General features: G+C 41.8%; 1 protein-coding gene and 1 long non-coding RNA gene across 3 annotated transcripts in view; one reads left to right on the top strand and one right to left on the bottom strand.

Annotated features, from left to right (window-relative positions):
* Positions 1–8,949, top strand: part of LOC147756543 (uncharacterized) — a 29,005-nt gene extending 20,056 nt beyond the window's left edge. The window contains exon 2 of the long non-coding RNA XR_015323895.1: positions 4,966–8,949. This is a non-coding gene — a long non-coding RNA (uncharacterized LOC147756543). The remainder of the gene's footprint in view (positions 1–4,965) is intronic.
* Positions 1–16,301, bottom strand: part of LOC111248405 (glutamate receptor ionotropic, kainate 2-like) — a 315,895-nt gene that overhangs the window by 202,269 nt on the left and 97,325 nt on the right. The window lies entirely within an intron of this gene.

Here is a 16,301-nt window from a genome sequence, read left to right as displayed (position 1 = left end):
CGTAGCGAAGAAAGGTGTTTGTTATAATCTGCTTTTCGGCTTGTTGGCTGAAAGACTGGACAGCTATTTAGAAAGCGCACACGCCATCTAAATGGAGCAACCTGAGTTCCGGAGGGGACGCTTCACACAAGTGGCTTGTAGGATTCTGATAGCCGAAGTCAAAAGAGTGCTGATCATCGGCCTCAAGGCAGCCTTACACTCGATGTCCAGGAACAAGCTTGTGCTCACGCTGGCCAAATAGGGTATTCTATGAATATATTCCACCCTCTCGCTGCGTATCTCCAAACGAACAGAATAATCATCGATGACGGAGTGGCCAAACCCCCGCTTTTCACATAGACAGCTGGCTTAAGTAAACAGCCTAATCCCACTCCTATCTTTTTAAAGGGCCTTTTCGATGAACTAAGAAGTCCGAGGAAGTCAGCCGAAGTCGCCTTGTATGCAGACGAGTTCGTGATATAGTCCCAAGTGCAGCAACTTCTAGCACGGCGTCACGCGTAAGTCACATATTTGGGATCTGACCAACGCGAAGGCGATGGTAAAAGAAGAAGGAGGACAACGGCCACTGACACTTTTTACCTTGCTAGTTCACCTCTAGCCTTTGTTAGCCAATTTCCGTAACCTACTAAGTAGACATGACGACACTGAAACTGCCGTGTACGAGTTGTTCCATAGATCCCGCAGGAGGCCCAATGTCCCGCCTGATGACACATTTAGGTGCTCCAGATGCGGAAACAATTGTGATATGTATTATGCCGCTCGCTGCGGCATAACATCAAACACAGCATAGAACACCTTGGAATTGGGCTTTGCCACAAGCTGTTTTTTTTATTCGCACATTATTATCGTATGTGATCCGCTCTTGTTCATTCGTGACTAACCGCTTTACAGATAGCTCGATTTCGTTACGCCTTTGAAGGGTTCCACAGATAGAAATACGGTGGAGTAAAATCTCTTGTGTCGATTCGTGTGGTACCCCTAGCATCGAGCTTTTTCTATAGCCAGCTTTCTGCAAATGTTATAAAAGGTAATACTTAATCAAAGGCCGCCCACATATTGATCTTGCTTAATTTCCACAATAATTTCATCGACTCTTTTCGTAATTAATAGACCACTACGAAGATAATTCTTCACATCGACAGAATCATCTTTGAGCTTTTTCTTCCGTTAACTTCTTTAGTAAAACACAGTGTTTTTTTTATGGGTCTTCTTTATCATAATTAAATTGAAAGGTACTGCTAATTTTTGCACAAGTCTCGTTCAACTTTAAAGCGTCATATCTTAAGTTTGAACAAAGGTAATTCAATGATTTTAGTACATCTATTATTGTCCAGTCTCAGTGCTCAACGCTGACAAGACTTTCAATCATACCACCTGAGATATCTGATGAGATTTAAAGCTATTTAGCTAGAAAGCGGCCAAAGCTTCTTCTTGGGTAGCCAACAGAGTTGGTAAAAGAAGTATCTGATTTACCAAGACGAACAGCGGTCACTGTTGTCGAGAATGAAAGAATCTAGTTGAAATTGGTAGGCTTCACCAAAGAATAGGTGCAGATATAATGACAAGATAGAGCAACAGATTTTTGGCAACATTCGATATCGGAGGATTTTGCTTGCGTCAATGAATATCAACTCGTTCGATGAACTTTTCTGCTGTTATTAGATGAAATGTAAGAGTTGTGCTTGCAGGAGAACACGCCTTCTGCTGAGTCATCTGTGCATTACAAGCCTACCTAGTTGACACGTGGATCCTCACCAATCAATAGAGCACCCTATCATCATCTTCGAGCTGAATAGATATCTAAGAACTTTCAAACCATTCAATTCATCAGTCCGTTAGTTGTTGTACTTGCGATTATTTTTAAATGTAAACTATAATGCCTCGAAAAAATAATAAGAGGGAAACAGAATCTTTTTATTAAGAACAAGAATAACTTAGCTATAGTTAATTTAACTTGGCAGCAACTCTTTTTTAGAATAACGTCGTAATCATGGATAATTGTGCCCCTTCTCACTTATAAATGTCTGACAGAACATCAAAACATTATCCTCAGGATTCACTGCAAACTGCTAATTCAATATAGGATTCATATTGGCAGCTCTGGTTGCCTGAGGCATGTAGTATGCGAAATCAATATAACCTAAAAAGCTCAAAAATATCAGTAAATAAATCTGCATTGCACTTCAAAATACGCTGTTACACGTGTAAAGATCTTCAGCTCGAAGTTTAGAGCCTGGCTTCTAGGAAACTCTAAAGTATGGCCCGTCTAGCAGGAATATGGAGCAAACAAGTTCCACTTAACCGGTTCAGCCTTTGCAGTCGTTTCTGCGAATGTTTTCTATCCTAGCTGTCGCATCCACTACCGCATTAATCCAATTACCCTTCTCCTGCACTCTATATCACAGTAAACGTGCATATAGGTAGTTACTGTTCTTAGTACCGCGTCGGCTTTATATTACTCAACTTACTTTTATATTACTTGGGAATTTACGCCTAAATTTTTATTAGCAAGATGAATCCTTGGCCTAAGCAAGACACGCTCTTGTCTGATTAAATCGAGGGCAGCCTAAAACAAGTCGAGTAAGGCAGAGCAGGCATTATTACTTGAATGTAATATATCTTCAGACTATGCTGGTACGCTTCCTTTGAGGGCAAATTGGCGTGTACATATAGACACAGTTTACTTTAGGAGTGGATACTGACGGACGCATAATACTGAAAAAAAGGTGACATTCAGCCCCATTACAACTGCTATCTATCATATATTAAAACCGAACTCATTATCGCGCAAACAATGCTATTTTTCATATAGTAAAATAAAATATCTCTGTTGTAACCGAAAAGCTTTCAGCTTTTGATCAGCCATATGTTTCTAGATACCGCCACTGTGTTGTTCCCAATTTATTTTATAACCTTGAGAAAAAAAATATTGATTTGCTTTTTTTTCCACTGCGTCATTTGGTCTAGTTCAGCTATCCTCATTTGGGCCTGGTAACTAAACGTCGAAAGTTATCGTGATCGGTTATTGAATGTTTTGCATAAACAAAGCGCCTAGTAGTCGTCTGAAGAAAGCTAGGTTCCTTATCATATGCAGAAGAAGAGAAAGAGGTAGGCATGTAAGTTTGTTTAGATACATTTGGTAATCCACCGTAAGATAGATGTTGTTCTGTTAGTTTAAACGAAAAGTTACAATGTTTAGGCGATGTGGCCATATTTCAGCTTAAACATATTGTTTGCGAATAGAAACGGTGCCTGCTCTATTGTAAATCCGTAAGCACGGTATGCACGGGCGTACTCATATCCATATTTATGATTCATAATTGTTCCGCGGCTTGTTATTATCGCTGATATATTCGCAAGGCGGTCAGCGAAGTTTTATCTATCGCTTCTTACCGGTCTTTTTTTAGACAGGAAGAAGCCTCATCGTCGCTTTCTCCAACTCGATTTTGATAGTAATCGTGTGATAGCAGGCTTCCCTGCGATACATTTCGCTCCCCGCTCTAAACCAACGTCTTTTCAATACACTGCCATTTATCGTTTGCTTCATTGTTGCTTCAGACCTAAACGACTCCTCAACTCTAAAACGCAAACCCAGCGTGAAGCAGATGATCACCGCCACCCCGCACTGATACTCGCTCTTAATATGCGCGTAATATCGTTTGCTGCTCGCCGCTTTAACGGCAGCACCGCAAACCAAAGACACGTTTGTTAAGTCAGCGGCACGTTGCTAGACCCTCAAAGGCAAAAGAATCCTAGGTGACCACTATTTTGGTGCCAACTTCTACATTAATAGATCAAGGCAGCGGCGAACGAAAGCGAAGAAGCTACGCTATTGTTCTAATGCTTTGAAACCACCCTTGTCCATAAGTATTCACGAGTCGCGAAGAGAGCAAGAGCCGTCGTGAATCCCCTTAACTATTTTCCCCTTTACATACTCGCATTTTGCACTGACATTGTCGCTGATACGAGACAGAAGTAAGGCATCAATTACGCCGACCGCTTCTTCCGCTAGGCAATGGTGGAACCGGAAATACGCGCGTGCGACCGGAAGCCATAGCGGAAGTCGCTCAGTCAGATCACTTCGGCGTTGACCACCGCTGTCGTCGGTGTTACCTTCTCGGTAACTTGTTTTCCTTTTCTTTTTCTGTGCGCAACATCTATCACAAGTAAGCGGTAGCGACGAAGTGTCTCAAACGCCGTATAGGCGAGTGTGATCGTCGATCATTCTGTAACGTACGCTCGCTAAGCTTTTTCATCGATCACTGAACGAAAAAGCGTTTACAACTATTCAGAAATGGCAAAAAAAAGTTATCTAAGAGTATATTGCAGTAGATTTTCGTAGCTATGTACGTAAGTAATGTAGTAAAGTTTTCTGCAGTCGTCGAGTCACCTAAACCGTGAGACAGTTTGTACCTCCTTAGCGTTGCCTAGTTTAAATCAAAGTGTGAACATTAGTTGAATTTAAATCTTTTCAAAATGGATGTTCCATTATACTGATTGTTTGATGTTAGATAACTACATGACGCTAACTATATATTTTATATAGATAACTATATATTTTTCCGTGTGTAATAATGCGATATGCACCATCAGTGATCAATTTAACTCCAGTGGCAGTTCAAGTAATAACATACTGCTGTTTACGACCTCTGGCAGCTAATTCAACTGACGTTTCGTTTTAGCTGAATATGAGCTATCTTCACTTAATATCTCAACATACACGCATACTTAATAATACGCTTAAATAGAAAAAAACAGCTTTCGACGTGCTTTTATCGGCATCTTTGATCAATTCTGTAATACACAGTTTGTGGCCTTAATGCTACCGTTGCTTTTGGCGTAATCTTCGTTTAACTAGCTTCCTCTTTTCTAAAGCGTTTTCGTACACTTCTGAAGTATTTGCTTGCATCGCACGAAACCCAAGAAGCGAACAAAATGTTAATTATCCATTTCTCTCTTAAGCAGCATCAGGACCTCCGCAGTTAAGCGCTACCCTCCGTTGATTCTACCTAGCCGCGTGGATGCCCTCGGCCATGGCCGCCAAATTTAGAGTCGCTCCGTTCACCGCGACCAGCACAGCTTTCTCCACAAACCAGGCGCCCTATAGGTTCGTCGGAAGATTGTGAGGGCCTGGTCAACCCGTAATCGTTCAAAGGCTCAAAGTCGCTTTCTATTCAACAAGCTGGAGATACGGTGAGGGACTCCAAAGGGATCATCCAGGCCACCACCAAATTAGACCAGTTGTAGCAGTCTATCGCTGTTATGCTCGAAAGTGTTTCCGATTCGAAATCTTAAGATATAAAACTCTACAACATCTATTTAGTTGAAGACGAGATAGAAACCGACAAGAATAGAGAGTTTGACGGGAAGAAAGAGAAATAGAAAATGGCAAGAGGAAGATAAAGAAGATCATGGCCAATGAGGCCAATTGCCGGTGAGCGGACACCGGATTTGGCTTTCAGCGTTTCTAGTCTCGGAGGAAACGAAACGTCGCTCGACAGATACAAACTATGGCTACCAAAATGCTATCTAAACCAACAAGAACCTCGAAAGTTACTACATTGCCGTACGTTCCCGACCATGCTAACGGTTCGTTATTGTATCGCCTTCAACAGCTCAGTTTTTCTTTAGTGAGAAAAGAAGAAAATGAGCTGATGGAACAAACGAAGATGGAAAGAAGAGGAAAAGCTACAACAAGTAGTAAATTGCTTACAGAAAGTGAATCTAGCTATAGTCTAGTTTAGGTGAAGCTATAAAGCAGAGAACCTCATTGGCGAGAGTTACAATACAGGATCCGATCGTCGAGAGGTTTGAAAAAGATATTTTATGGAAACGAAATTAATGCGTAATATACTGAAGGGTGGGGTTAAGGTGAACGGGAGACAAAGAGGACACCGCGCTTCAATCCATCTAATTGATGGTCTACACGTAGTAAGGGTACTTTACTGGAAGCTCCTCGCATGGCGTACAATTTGATATTTCGGAGCTCTTACAGGTTTTTATTCTAACAGAAAACACCACGTGGTAGGATATCCATAACCATACCGTAAAATGTCTAGAAGCCTAGCTACAATTTAAACAGATAAGATTCCTGTTGTTAACAGCAGTTTTCGAGCAGTTTGAAAAACGTTCACTCACCTCTGTCTAAAATAAATAGGTGAAATCTCTATTTTATTAACGAGATAATGAAATAGGTATTTCAGTCAAAATCATCTTTGCTGTCACCATCTTTTCAAATGTTTGCAGATCAGCCCACGTTACTTAATTCTGCTGTTGGATTGAATGCTGGATCATTCATTGGATTGGGAAATTTCCTATAAATAAGCAGCCTAGTAAACGGATCGAGCTGAGCGTTTACTGAATTTAATATCTAATGAGTTAAGGAGCTTATAAGATCTAACAAATGGCATGCATTTGCGGTACTCCCTTGATACCTCTCCCTTGCACCGATCGAGTTTTTAGCCGTCATAAACCCGTAGTATTTTCAGATAGCAAAAGTGCACGTATAAAGTCAAATGCGTAACCATTGCATGTATATTCATTGTTTCTATTATTCCCTCTTCTTCTTCTTCTTCTTCACTGTCTTCGATTTCTAATCATCTATTTAGCAATTTAAGAGTTTTCATTTAACAAGCAGGGACACAGGCTATCATCCGCTATTATTGTTTTGATGCGGCCGAAAGCCGATAAGATCTGATGGGCCGTTACGGAGCCACTGGCTCTTTCACGCTTCTTCGTTTTGTGTATGTGTGACGCCGCCCTGTGAAATGGGTTCCGATGGACCCGTGTGCGAAGGTGATGGAAACGGCATGGACGGTATGTAGCCCACGATAGCGACGCGCCAGGAATGTGCCCCTAGTGGCTTTGTAGTTATCGCAACGAAGGGGGACATTAAGTCTCTCACGATAAGGACCGGCCCGTCATACTTTCTGTCGCCGTGTGCCTACGGAGCACGGACCGGCATGGCGAATGACCAGCCGCATACTAGGTCCATCCCAACACAGGCAACTCAACCAAGGGCGAATACGAAGAAAAAAAAGAAAGCCCAAACAGCACCTCCAGACTAGCGGCATACTGGGGTGTCCCAGCATTGCTTCCACACGTCTTTCCCGCTCACCCGATACGACAATGAAAGCCTCATCTGCTTAATTTAGGTCCTACGGCAAAGGATGACGGAGCCAAGCAAGCAGGCAGACAAGCGGACGGGCGTATCGCGATGGAGCACAAGCCTGATTCTGATCGATGACATACTTTAACTAATACCCCATTCCCCTCGAACACTACCGCTTCCCGATTGATCATATCCTATTGTGATAGTAGGGCAGAAACCATCATGGAGCAACGGATGCTCAGGCCGCGTGGTCCTGCCCACGTTCATCTCCTGCCTACGAGCCAGTTAAACATCCGCAAATTCATTAAAGAATCGTTTGAGTAGGTATTCCTTTGTAAGGATACCAGTGACGCGATCAGTACGTGAACGATGGGCGGAAAGTTGAAATGACAAAATCAGTAGGAAAATCATCCCCTGCAACATTCTTAAGTCTTCATATAGTATTAGTAGTAGTCGGACCTCCTCAATAATTTACTAGTTTAACATAAATTCCCATAAAAGCCATTAGAAAAATAGACGATGTTTATGCAATCTGGTCCCTGTTGACCAATGGAAAAGGCAGGTATGGGACAAACGTTTAGGAGTTTACTCTATGAAAATGTACTGCAGACAATTTCATCGCATCATCTACACGCCAGTTGCTTTGTTTAGCGAAGCCTGAGTACAAAACATATATATATATATATATATATATATTAGTGTGTTTTGTGGGAAAGGTGATAAATGGTAATATTAGATTTCAAACTGGTGCTGGCGTGAAATATCCGACATATTTCATGTTTTTTTTTTCTTTTTTGCTATCCAAAGTGCATAAGTGTAAGTGCATTCGTACTCTTTGAAAGCTGAGGCTGCTCACTAAAATATCGTTCAGTCGGGCTTTTAGCGGGCGAATTGCAGTTAGCTATAAAAAAATCATGAGTTATATTAACTCCTCGCCATATTAATATTGTATTCGGTGAACGTTCTACCATGAGAAACAACAAGAACTGTTGCATCCAAATATTAATAGAAGGAAATTTTGAACTCGAAAATGGGTCGGGCCAAAGAATATTGAGGAGTTAAAAGCTGCAGTGGAACCCGAAAAATTAGAGAGCGCATGCGCGTTACAACTCAGGTTCGGCGTACGAAGAAACACGCTATTTGTTTACCTCGATCGAATTAGTAGCAGAAAAAAAGATTGCACAAATAAATGCCGGATTATTTTAGCAAAGATAGGGAAGAGGTTCGTTGAAGACGCTTGCTTCTCCTTTTCAGAGAGACCTGTTCTTACATTGAATTTTAATTTATGGTGAAAAATTGATGCTTTACTGTAACCGCAGATTGTTATACAAGTATGTACGTATAACGGAATCGACGGAACACCATCCTAGAAAATGTACGGCTTCAAAAACTTGTGAGTAAAACTAATGTACAGCTTCTTTAAATCTGAGTCGTTGGTCACGATTAAAGTGTACGTTCAAGAATTGAACGAATTGATTATTAAAAGTTCCGCGTAAGGCAACCAAGTTTAACAAACAGAAATGAATCACTCTTATCAACCTCCCAATACAAAACTTGTGGCGACAAAATGCAGTTGAGGCTCTCTATCATTCATTATTATATCACCATCGCCAGATTTTGCTTGCATAGATTGTGTTTTTTCAAGGCTTGGTAACTTTATAACAGGAAAATGGTTTAAATCTCAACGTGATATCAAGACTACCGTTCGAGACTTCACAGGCTTTCGTATTCCAGACCTTTATGGCAGAGGAATAAACAGGTTACTACTCAAACGACAAAAAGTTATAGATATGATGTATATTCCGGTTGAAAATAAAAGCACTAAGCCCTTGAAGGGATTCAGAAAGTTGATCTTTACTATGTCTCATTTTATACTGAACGACCTAATATATGCATTTTTCCCACTGTATCATTTTCGTTGGTAAAATATATTTCAACAGTTCCTAGTAGGTACTCTTAGATTTAAAAAAAAACAGCAAATAGCATTGCCAGAACAGGGGTATTTTTGACATTTGCCAATGTAGTCGATATAGATTTCGATCATTCATGAGAATCCGGTGTAAAGACCATTTTGTAATGTACACTGGCTCGTATAGCTTCATACAGAGCATGCGCTGAATCTGCATTTGTCAATAATAGCCAGCAGAGATAACTGCCTAGTGCGAGCTAGCAGTAAAAAAGGTCTACCCATTTATATACCACTGGCATGAGGCTACGGAAAAGTCCGTGGTCACACTAGGCAGTTGAAGCCTACTGCACCTGCGACCGAGGCTTACATCGATTGCACACATTTCCCGCTCGTTTTCGCTGCTAGCTGTCTTTCTGTATTTTACAACCACTCGCTATGCCCCTTGACCCTTCGACCATTTCACAACAACGGATCCATAGGCGCTCCATAAAGGTCCTAAAACAGCTTCTGCCCACCTGGGGTGAGGCGCCGGGCCTTAGATACAGCATATATCACCTTTTCTATGGTCAGCCGTATTTAAGGCGACATCCCATTTGTTTAGCCAGGCAAGGCAAGCGACGCACTCACTGGCTGAATTTTTGCAAGGTAGCCGGTTAACTAACGTGAGTTAATGTACAAATAGCCCTTTTTATCCGTTTCCTGTCCTAGTTGTACTCAGGACATTGCCTGCTTCGAAGCCTGAGCGTGTCGCTGAAAGAGTTGTCGCCAGAAGTTCTATGGCCCTACTCCCAGTCCCAAAATACCATAAACTAGCGGCTAGAGGTATAGCTGGTGTGCTAGGATCTCGGCTGACGAATTCATACAATTTTTGCTCTTAGTACGTTTTACCACCTATGTGTGTATGTACGAAGTGTTCGAATTAAATCTAGTTCTTTTCCCATTCTGTAGATTTCGCAGAAACAACGAACGATATTGCTGACAGTCTGTGGCTATTACTTACAAGACGGGGCTATTTGCCGAAACTCTTGTCTTCAGCAATTCGACGGTGGGATACTTTAAAGGTTTCCGGCCTCGCTGTCACCAACCAGTTCTAAAGGCGATTGAAGCCAGACAAAATGCTCGTAACCGTTGTCCTTCTTCTGTGACTGATTTGTCTTGCGCAGAACAGCACTACGGCTTCATAGTTGGTTCTCTTCACCCCCTTCTTCAGGCGCCTAAAGGCTCGCGTTTACTGCTCATTTCTTCGAGCTTCGTTCTAATGGACGGACCCTGCTAGGATAGAGACATAGTATTTTCCAACCTTCCAGCATTCCATGGGCTATTACACGCTACAGAAGTTCGCAAACCAGGCCATCTCTTAATTCGTACGTACTATTTTGTGTCTTGCTTCTTTTGCGGCTAAATTAGTTGTAGCGAGACGATTGCTTGTTGAACATATAGTGGTAGAAATCATATTTTTACTCGGCCAACTATACTGCTTGTTAGCTATCAGCTATATAAACGACTGTAAGCTCTTACAACTGTTCAGGAACCACTTATGCTGAATTCATGTCACAGTTCCTGTGTAGAAAAACGAAGTGGAAAACTTGAACTTCCGAAAACCAGTATTAATAAAGCACTTTCGAATACATCTTTTGCTATTACGTCTAAGGAAATCAGCTCTGGTATATCTTGAAAAACAATAGCGCAACATGTATGCAAACTGGACAAACGATCCTGGCAGTAACAAAAACTCTGTTATATAAATAAGCCCTTTATATTCGCACGAGTTATGAATGTATGTGCCAAATAGGCCACTCTTTCTCTCTGTGAAGAAAAGGTAAAACGCTTGGTTTACTTTCAAAAGAGCTTTTTCAAAATCTTATTTTTATATTAGCCTTCAGCAAATAAAAATTATAAACCTAAATGTAAGTTACGGCGAAAATTGGAAAAAAAGCACTTTTTTGTTATTAACGAATGTGACCAATGAAAATGCTAGTGAGCTGGCCCACTTTTAACTTTCCCATCGCTCTAGGCAGCATTTAAATGCGGCATTAAAATAAAAATTAAAAGAAAAAAAAGGCACAAGTCATTTAAATGGAACGTGCGTACATCGGACAAAGATCGTAACGGGCTGTCTACACCAGTAGCGTAAGTTGATGTTGTGGAAGTGAGTTAGTTATTATTATTATTATTTTTATATTATATAGGAACATTCAAACTCACCTTTTTTGGAGTGCCGCGCAAGCCATTGCATCATAGGCATTCTTTGCTCATTCGCATATGTATATTCATTTTACCATAATGAGCATCACCATTATCACTGGCACAGGCCACCTCATAGAAATTGAAAATATTTCTCGTAAAGTTCTACGAACTTTCATTTATGAGGATGTTAAAAGACGCCAGGTTGGAACAGCACTGCGTCCACTTGTAATGGGTCTCTGATACCTTAGACTTGTACCAGCAGCATTTGCCAGCTTCATACGTCGTACACGGTTTCACTATAGTGCAGAAACTTTCAATGGTTCTTTGTTGACATGGCACTACTTACACAAAATAGTTTCTTGATAGTTCCGAACCTCTTTGCTCAGTTGTTGCACAATAAAATTCCCTTCGGGATTAAATAGAGTCATTATCAAAATGACGTCGAGGCCTGAAGTTGGACAAGGCCCGGCGGCTACAACTTATTTCTAAGAAATGAAGAATGTCTGCATTGATGTGCATCAGTGTGAGTGCATTCCTGTACCTTCGTCCCATTTGTAAGTGTTTATCGGTAATCAACTGTAGTAGCAGGGTAAAGGGCAGAAGAACATTAAACGTGAACCTAACCTATCTCTAACTTACACCTGACGCCGAACCCAGGTTCACTGAACTTACGCTGGTCGCCGGCTCCGAGCTATCCATTGTTACTGCCATGGTTAGTTGGCCATTGTCTCCTTATTCTCTTCCACCTTTCGGCTAATTAGTTTCAGTATAATGATGTCGCTCGACCACTTTCGGTCGGTCAGCCGGCTACGAAACAACCAATGGACTAACATTCCCCAGACGTCGGGATGGCAGACTGTTAAACGGAACGAATAGAGAACAGGTGCGCATATAATCCTGAAAGCCAGCAACAAGCCTAGCGGGCTATATACACACGCCGTAAGCAGTGCTAGTATGAGTTTGTATTAGCCTATCGACCAGGCAGACGCGTTTGCGCATAAGACAAAAAAATGCAATCGCGCAGCGGCAAGAGGGGCGTCTTTCTATGCTGGTGCAAACGGTGCACGTAGCTAATCGGGGTGACGCGTTTCGGATGTTTCGCGTTTCAATCCCTTGTCGAGTTGAGTGGGGATCAGGGAAGCACTGAAGTAAAAGAAATGGACAGAAAGGCGAGATAGCGGAAAAATTCAAGCTATTTTTCGACTTTCAGCTCACACAGATTCCTAACTCCTGCAAAAGTTCACCACTAATGGTAGGGGTCGTCCCGCATTGGAGCTTGCTGTTAATCCGTCGAAAAGACATTAAAACGGTGGGCAGCATTCACACACGTTGTGCGCGAAGTAACCAGCAACTGCTTCATCCTAATCCTCTTCGCATTGTGGAAGGAACGAAGTAGTTAAACAAAAAAGGGCAAAAAAATCACGGAGCTGTTGTATGGGTCAACGCGGTTGTATAGGAGGGCAAAAAGCTGTGTGTCTACAGACCTCTGTGGATTCAGCTTAACTAGATGGCATATGGGAATGACAGGCGTGGGTGACCAAGGCTGGGTTGTCGGTTGCCTAACACGATGCAGGACAACATAAGAGGCGAGAATTTATACGTACATCATCAACTATTCTTTCTCCTAGTTATCTCTCTTTTTCCTCCATTCATTTCTTTAAAGGTATAGTGCACGTTGGCGCCTGCCGTGTTGAAGGCATACGTGGTTGTGCAACAGCGTTCTTCTCCATTCTTTGCATCCTTATGGAACACCGTCACAGCCCACGGTCCCGCCGCTCCAAAAAATTAGCGACAACAGTAGTAATGGCCTTAATATTGATCACAGTTTCTGCACGGTAGGCAACAGAGTTACGAGAAATTACAGCAGCTGTTGCATCTACAAAAGCAGCAGTACCAACAACTTCAGTGGCTATTACGCAGAGGGGCAAATAATAGCGAAAACAATAGGGCAATAGTCGGCAGCAATAACATTGAATTGCAGAGATCCGTAGAATAATACAGCCGCTCGATTCGCCAGGCAAGATGCCATTTTCGAATTGCACAACCGCGTCGGCTGCGGAGCTTTACTCTGAATGCCAACATATCTCAGCGTTTTTCTCGTTGACCCTTCTCCAACATTCGAGGTGCCTTCTTTACGCCGTTTCTACTCTGGGGTGTGCACTTCACGCTGGCGTAGTCCCTGATGCTCAGCAGTTTTGGCATAATCGCCGTGTCAACACTGGCATGAACAATGCGTGTGCTTACGCATTGTTCATGCCAGTGGTCATGCCGCATGTGACCTGCGCTTTTCTATTTTTCTTCGTTTTCATCTGTGTGTATTTACAGGTACTATGAATTAGGTTTGTATTCCATACCCCTCCGCCTTAATTTTCTTCGTTCGAATGCAAACAAACGAGGCAACAACAATAAATTACGTGGAAAGGCTGGATAGCCAGCTGGTCGAGTGTTTGTCGTCTATCTAGTCCATGCTGGCTAAACCACCATGATAGTTCGGTCATGTAGTTCATCGATTCGTCTGCAGGTGTAACGTATGCGACGGGTGAAGTCACTGCTCAAAAGGCACTTATAAAAATACTTAAGAAGAGAACGAAAAGAAACCTCTAAAAATACTCTCCATCGACGAAAGATTTAGCCGTCAACGTAAATTAGGAACGCTTTGTATTGCTTAGATATAATTTTAGAGCTTGTACTCAGTAAAGAACATAGTCAATCAAGTCATTGTGGAACATTTACTAGACAAGACACGATTTCTGAATTCAGTTTTTACATAGTATATTTCCTTCATTTAGACAATCGCAGTGCTGTTATTACTATTATACATATAGATATGTATATGTTACTGTTACACATATAAATACAAGATACTATTTATAACGCAAAATAAGTAATAATTATTCGAGCGAAGCAGCACTGTCCCAAGTTTCGCAAGTCTCTTTGTTTTCTTATATTCTTACGGGTCTAGCCGTGAAGCGGCTTCTTTAATGGGATATATCTAAGAAAATGAGTCTAGTCATTGTTAGACGCCGATTAGCTCAATCAGTAGTAGCATCAGTGTATGTATATGTAATGTCTGGACCGAACCGTCGACATAACCAAGTGTCAATCAGGACGCAGCAAATAAACATAATCAATCTCCTTCTATAGTTAAGTCTCCATGTTTTTGCAAACTAGAGAGAAATATTGAATTAATCAACGCTCTATTGGGAAAGTATTGCACTCTTCAGTTGCACGAACGTCCTAGTGTAAAGGATGATTTCGGCCTAGATGTAGTATAGTGCGTTAGTTGAATAGGTGCCAAGGGAGCCTACTTGTGTTAGTTCGCGCTACCTTAACTATGTCTATATTTAATCATATTTTTCAGTGGAGATATCAATGCTGTACGCCTAATCTAGACCACTAATTTAGGTGTTGGCGCCACCAAAAGTGATGAAAGGACGTTGAGGACAAAGACGTATGGCTAAGACTTCTGCGGATACGCCTTTTCCTTCTACCTATCAACACAACAGCAGGAGTCGTGCGATAATACCTACAAATAATAACCTCCGGACTGCAGGCGCAAATTTGGCAGGCGTTTTGTTAATTTTGAGCTTCATCATGCCGGGTTAATAGCTCCTTGCTATCTCCTCATCAGGCTCGATTTTGCCCCTTACGGATGGTTGAGTGTAGCTAAGTAAGGGTATACAGATCAATGAAAAGGCGCGAGGGCGAAAGAAAGGAGGTGCGGCCGGTCGGCTTAGGAGTTGCTATATCTACTGTAGCCGGATTAATTAGGTTCGGTGGATACCACTCGGATTTCGCTTGCCTATGGCTGAGGAACTGCGCAAGTCTTCCGAGACGGAAGCACAGAGGCCTAGGCACCGTGTAGCTTATTCCTGGACGCTGAAAGAGTTCATCACGTCCCAGAATGGCTTTATCAAAGAGTATCTCCCAATGCGCCTTCCTTTGATCGTTAGCACCTGGCCCCTCACGCCCCAGGCTACGGCACTGTATCAAACGGTGTATAGAAGATAACTACGATAAGAATGTTGGTCCAAACAGTGTTTGGAATTAGCACTTATAACTAGCTGACGCCAGTTTACCGGCCAAACAGCTATTCGCTTACCGTTCCAATAAACACTAGAACGTGAAAAGCCAATGTCATTATATATAATAAGTCAAAATTCAAATGTACAGGCTTATCATAGCCCGCGTGTTGTTTCAAAGGAGCTGGCGCTTCACTTAATCAAAGAGTTGCGCGAGTCACTTCTAGAACGAACTAGTATGTACTGTAGTATATTGTAGAAGCTCAGAATATGTGGTACCGTACTAAGCGGAAGCTACAATCACGGCCTGACAATAAGTTCAATTTTAAGATTAATTATATAACTTGTGTTGCCGTTTACTCGTAACTAATATTCGTCACTTCGTATATACCACTAGTCACGACATGAAAGTAAGAGTAGTATAAAATCCGCGAATTTCTTTACCATCGTACTTCGATTGAGGAAAAAAAACCTGCTATCCCTCTTCTCTAAATTCATACACGTGTCATTTACTTCCCATAAGCGGAAAAATCATTTAAGCTTGACCAACAACTTAATGATATCAGTGGCTTTTTCTCTGAATGGAATGTAACTTTGTTATTTCTTGTTCAGTGTTGTACGCTATTTGCCAACGTCATCAGCAAGCGATTTTATTTACCTGCTTTTCGTGTCCCGTTGCCGTCCGGTGGATGCTATATACATCTAGCCAAACTAAGAGAGACGGTTGAAGGGCCAGACGAACTAAAGTTACCAAGCAAAAGACCCGTTTGAAACCTAACAATAAACTGCCTCCATCAAGGTCCTTCAAATAATTATATTATAAGATAGATAACCCATCGAGTTTTGAAAAATGTTATCTAGAAGTCGACAAACAGTTTCGGTGGATGTGCTGTTCAGTAAATGGAGAAAGGAAGACTGATGTATGGTTCGGGGTTTCAAGGTACGTTGAAGCCGCAAGAATAATAAGCGATTTGCGCTTCTGTATTGTATGAGCAATGTCAGGCCTCGACTATCCAATCGAAAGCAATGGCATCTACCTCATGAAGCACTGTATGCCGTCTTCGCCGCCGCT

Source organism: Varroa destructor, unplaced genomic scaffold, assembly GCF_002443255.2.
Source record: "Varroa destructor unplaced genomic scaffold, Vdes_3.0 BEIS01000003.1, whole genome shotgun sequence".
In the NCBI taxonomy this organism is placed as follows: domain Eukaryota; kingdom Metazoa; phylum Arthropoda; class Arachnida; order Mesostigmata; family Varroidae; genus Varroa; species Varroa destructor.
Note: the sequence above shows the minus strand (reverse complement) of the source record. Positions and strands in the feature narration are given on the sequence as shown.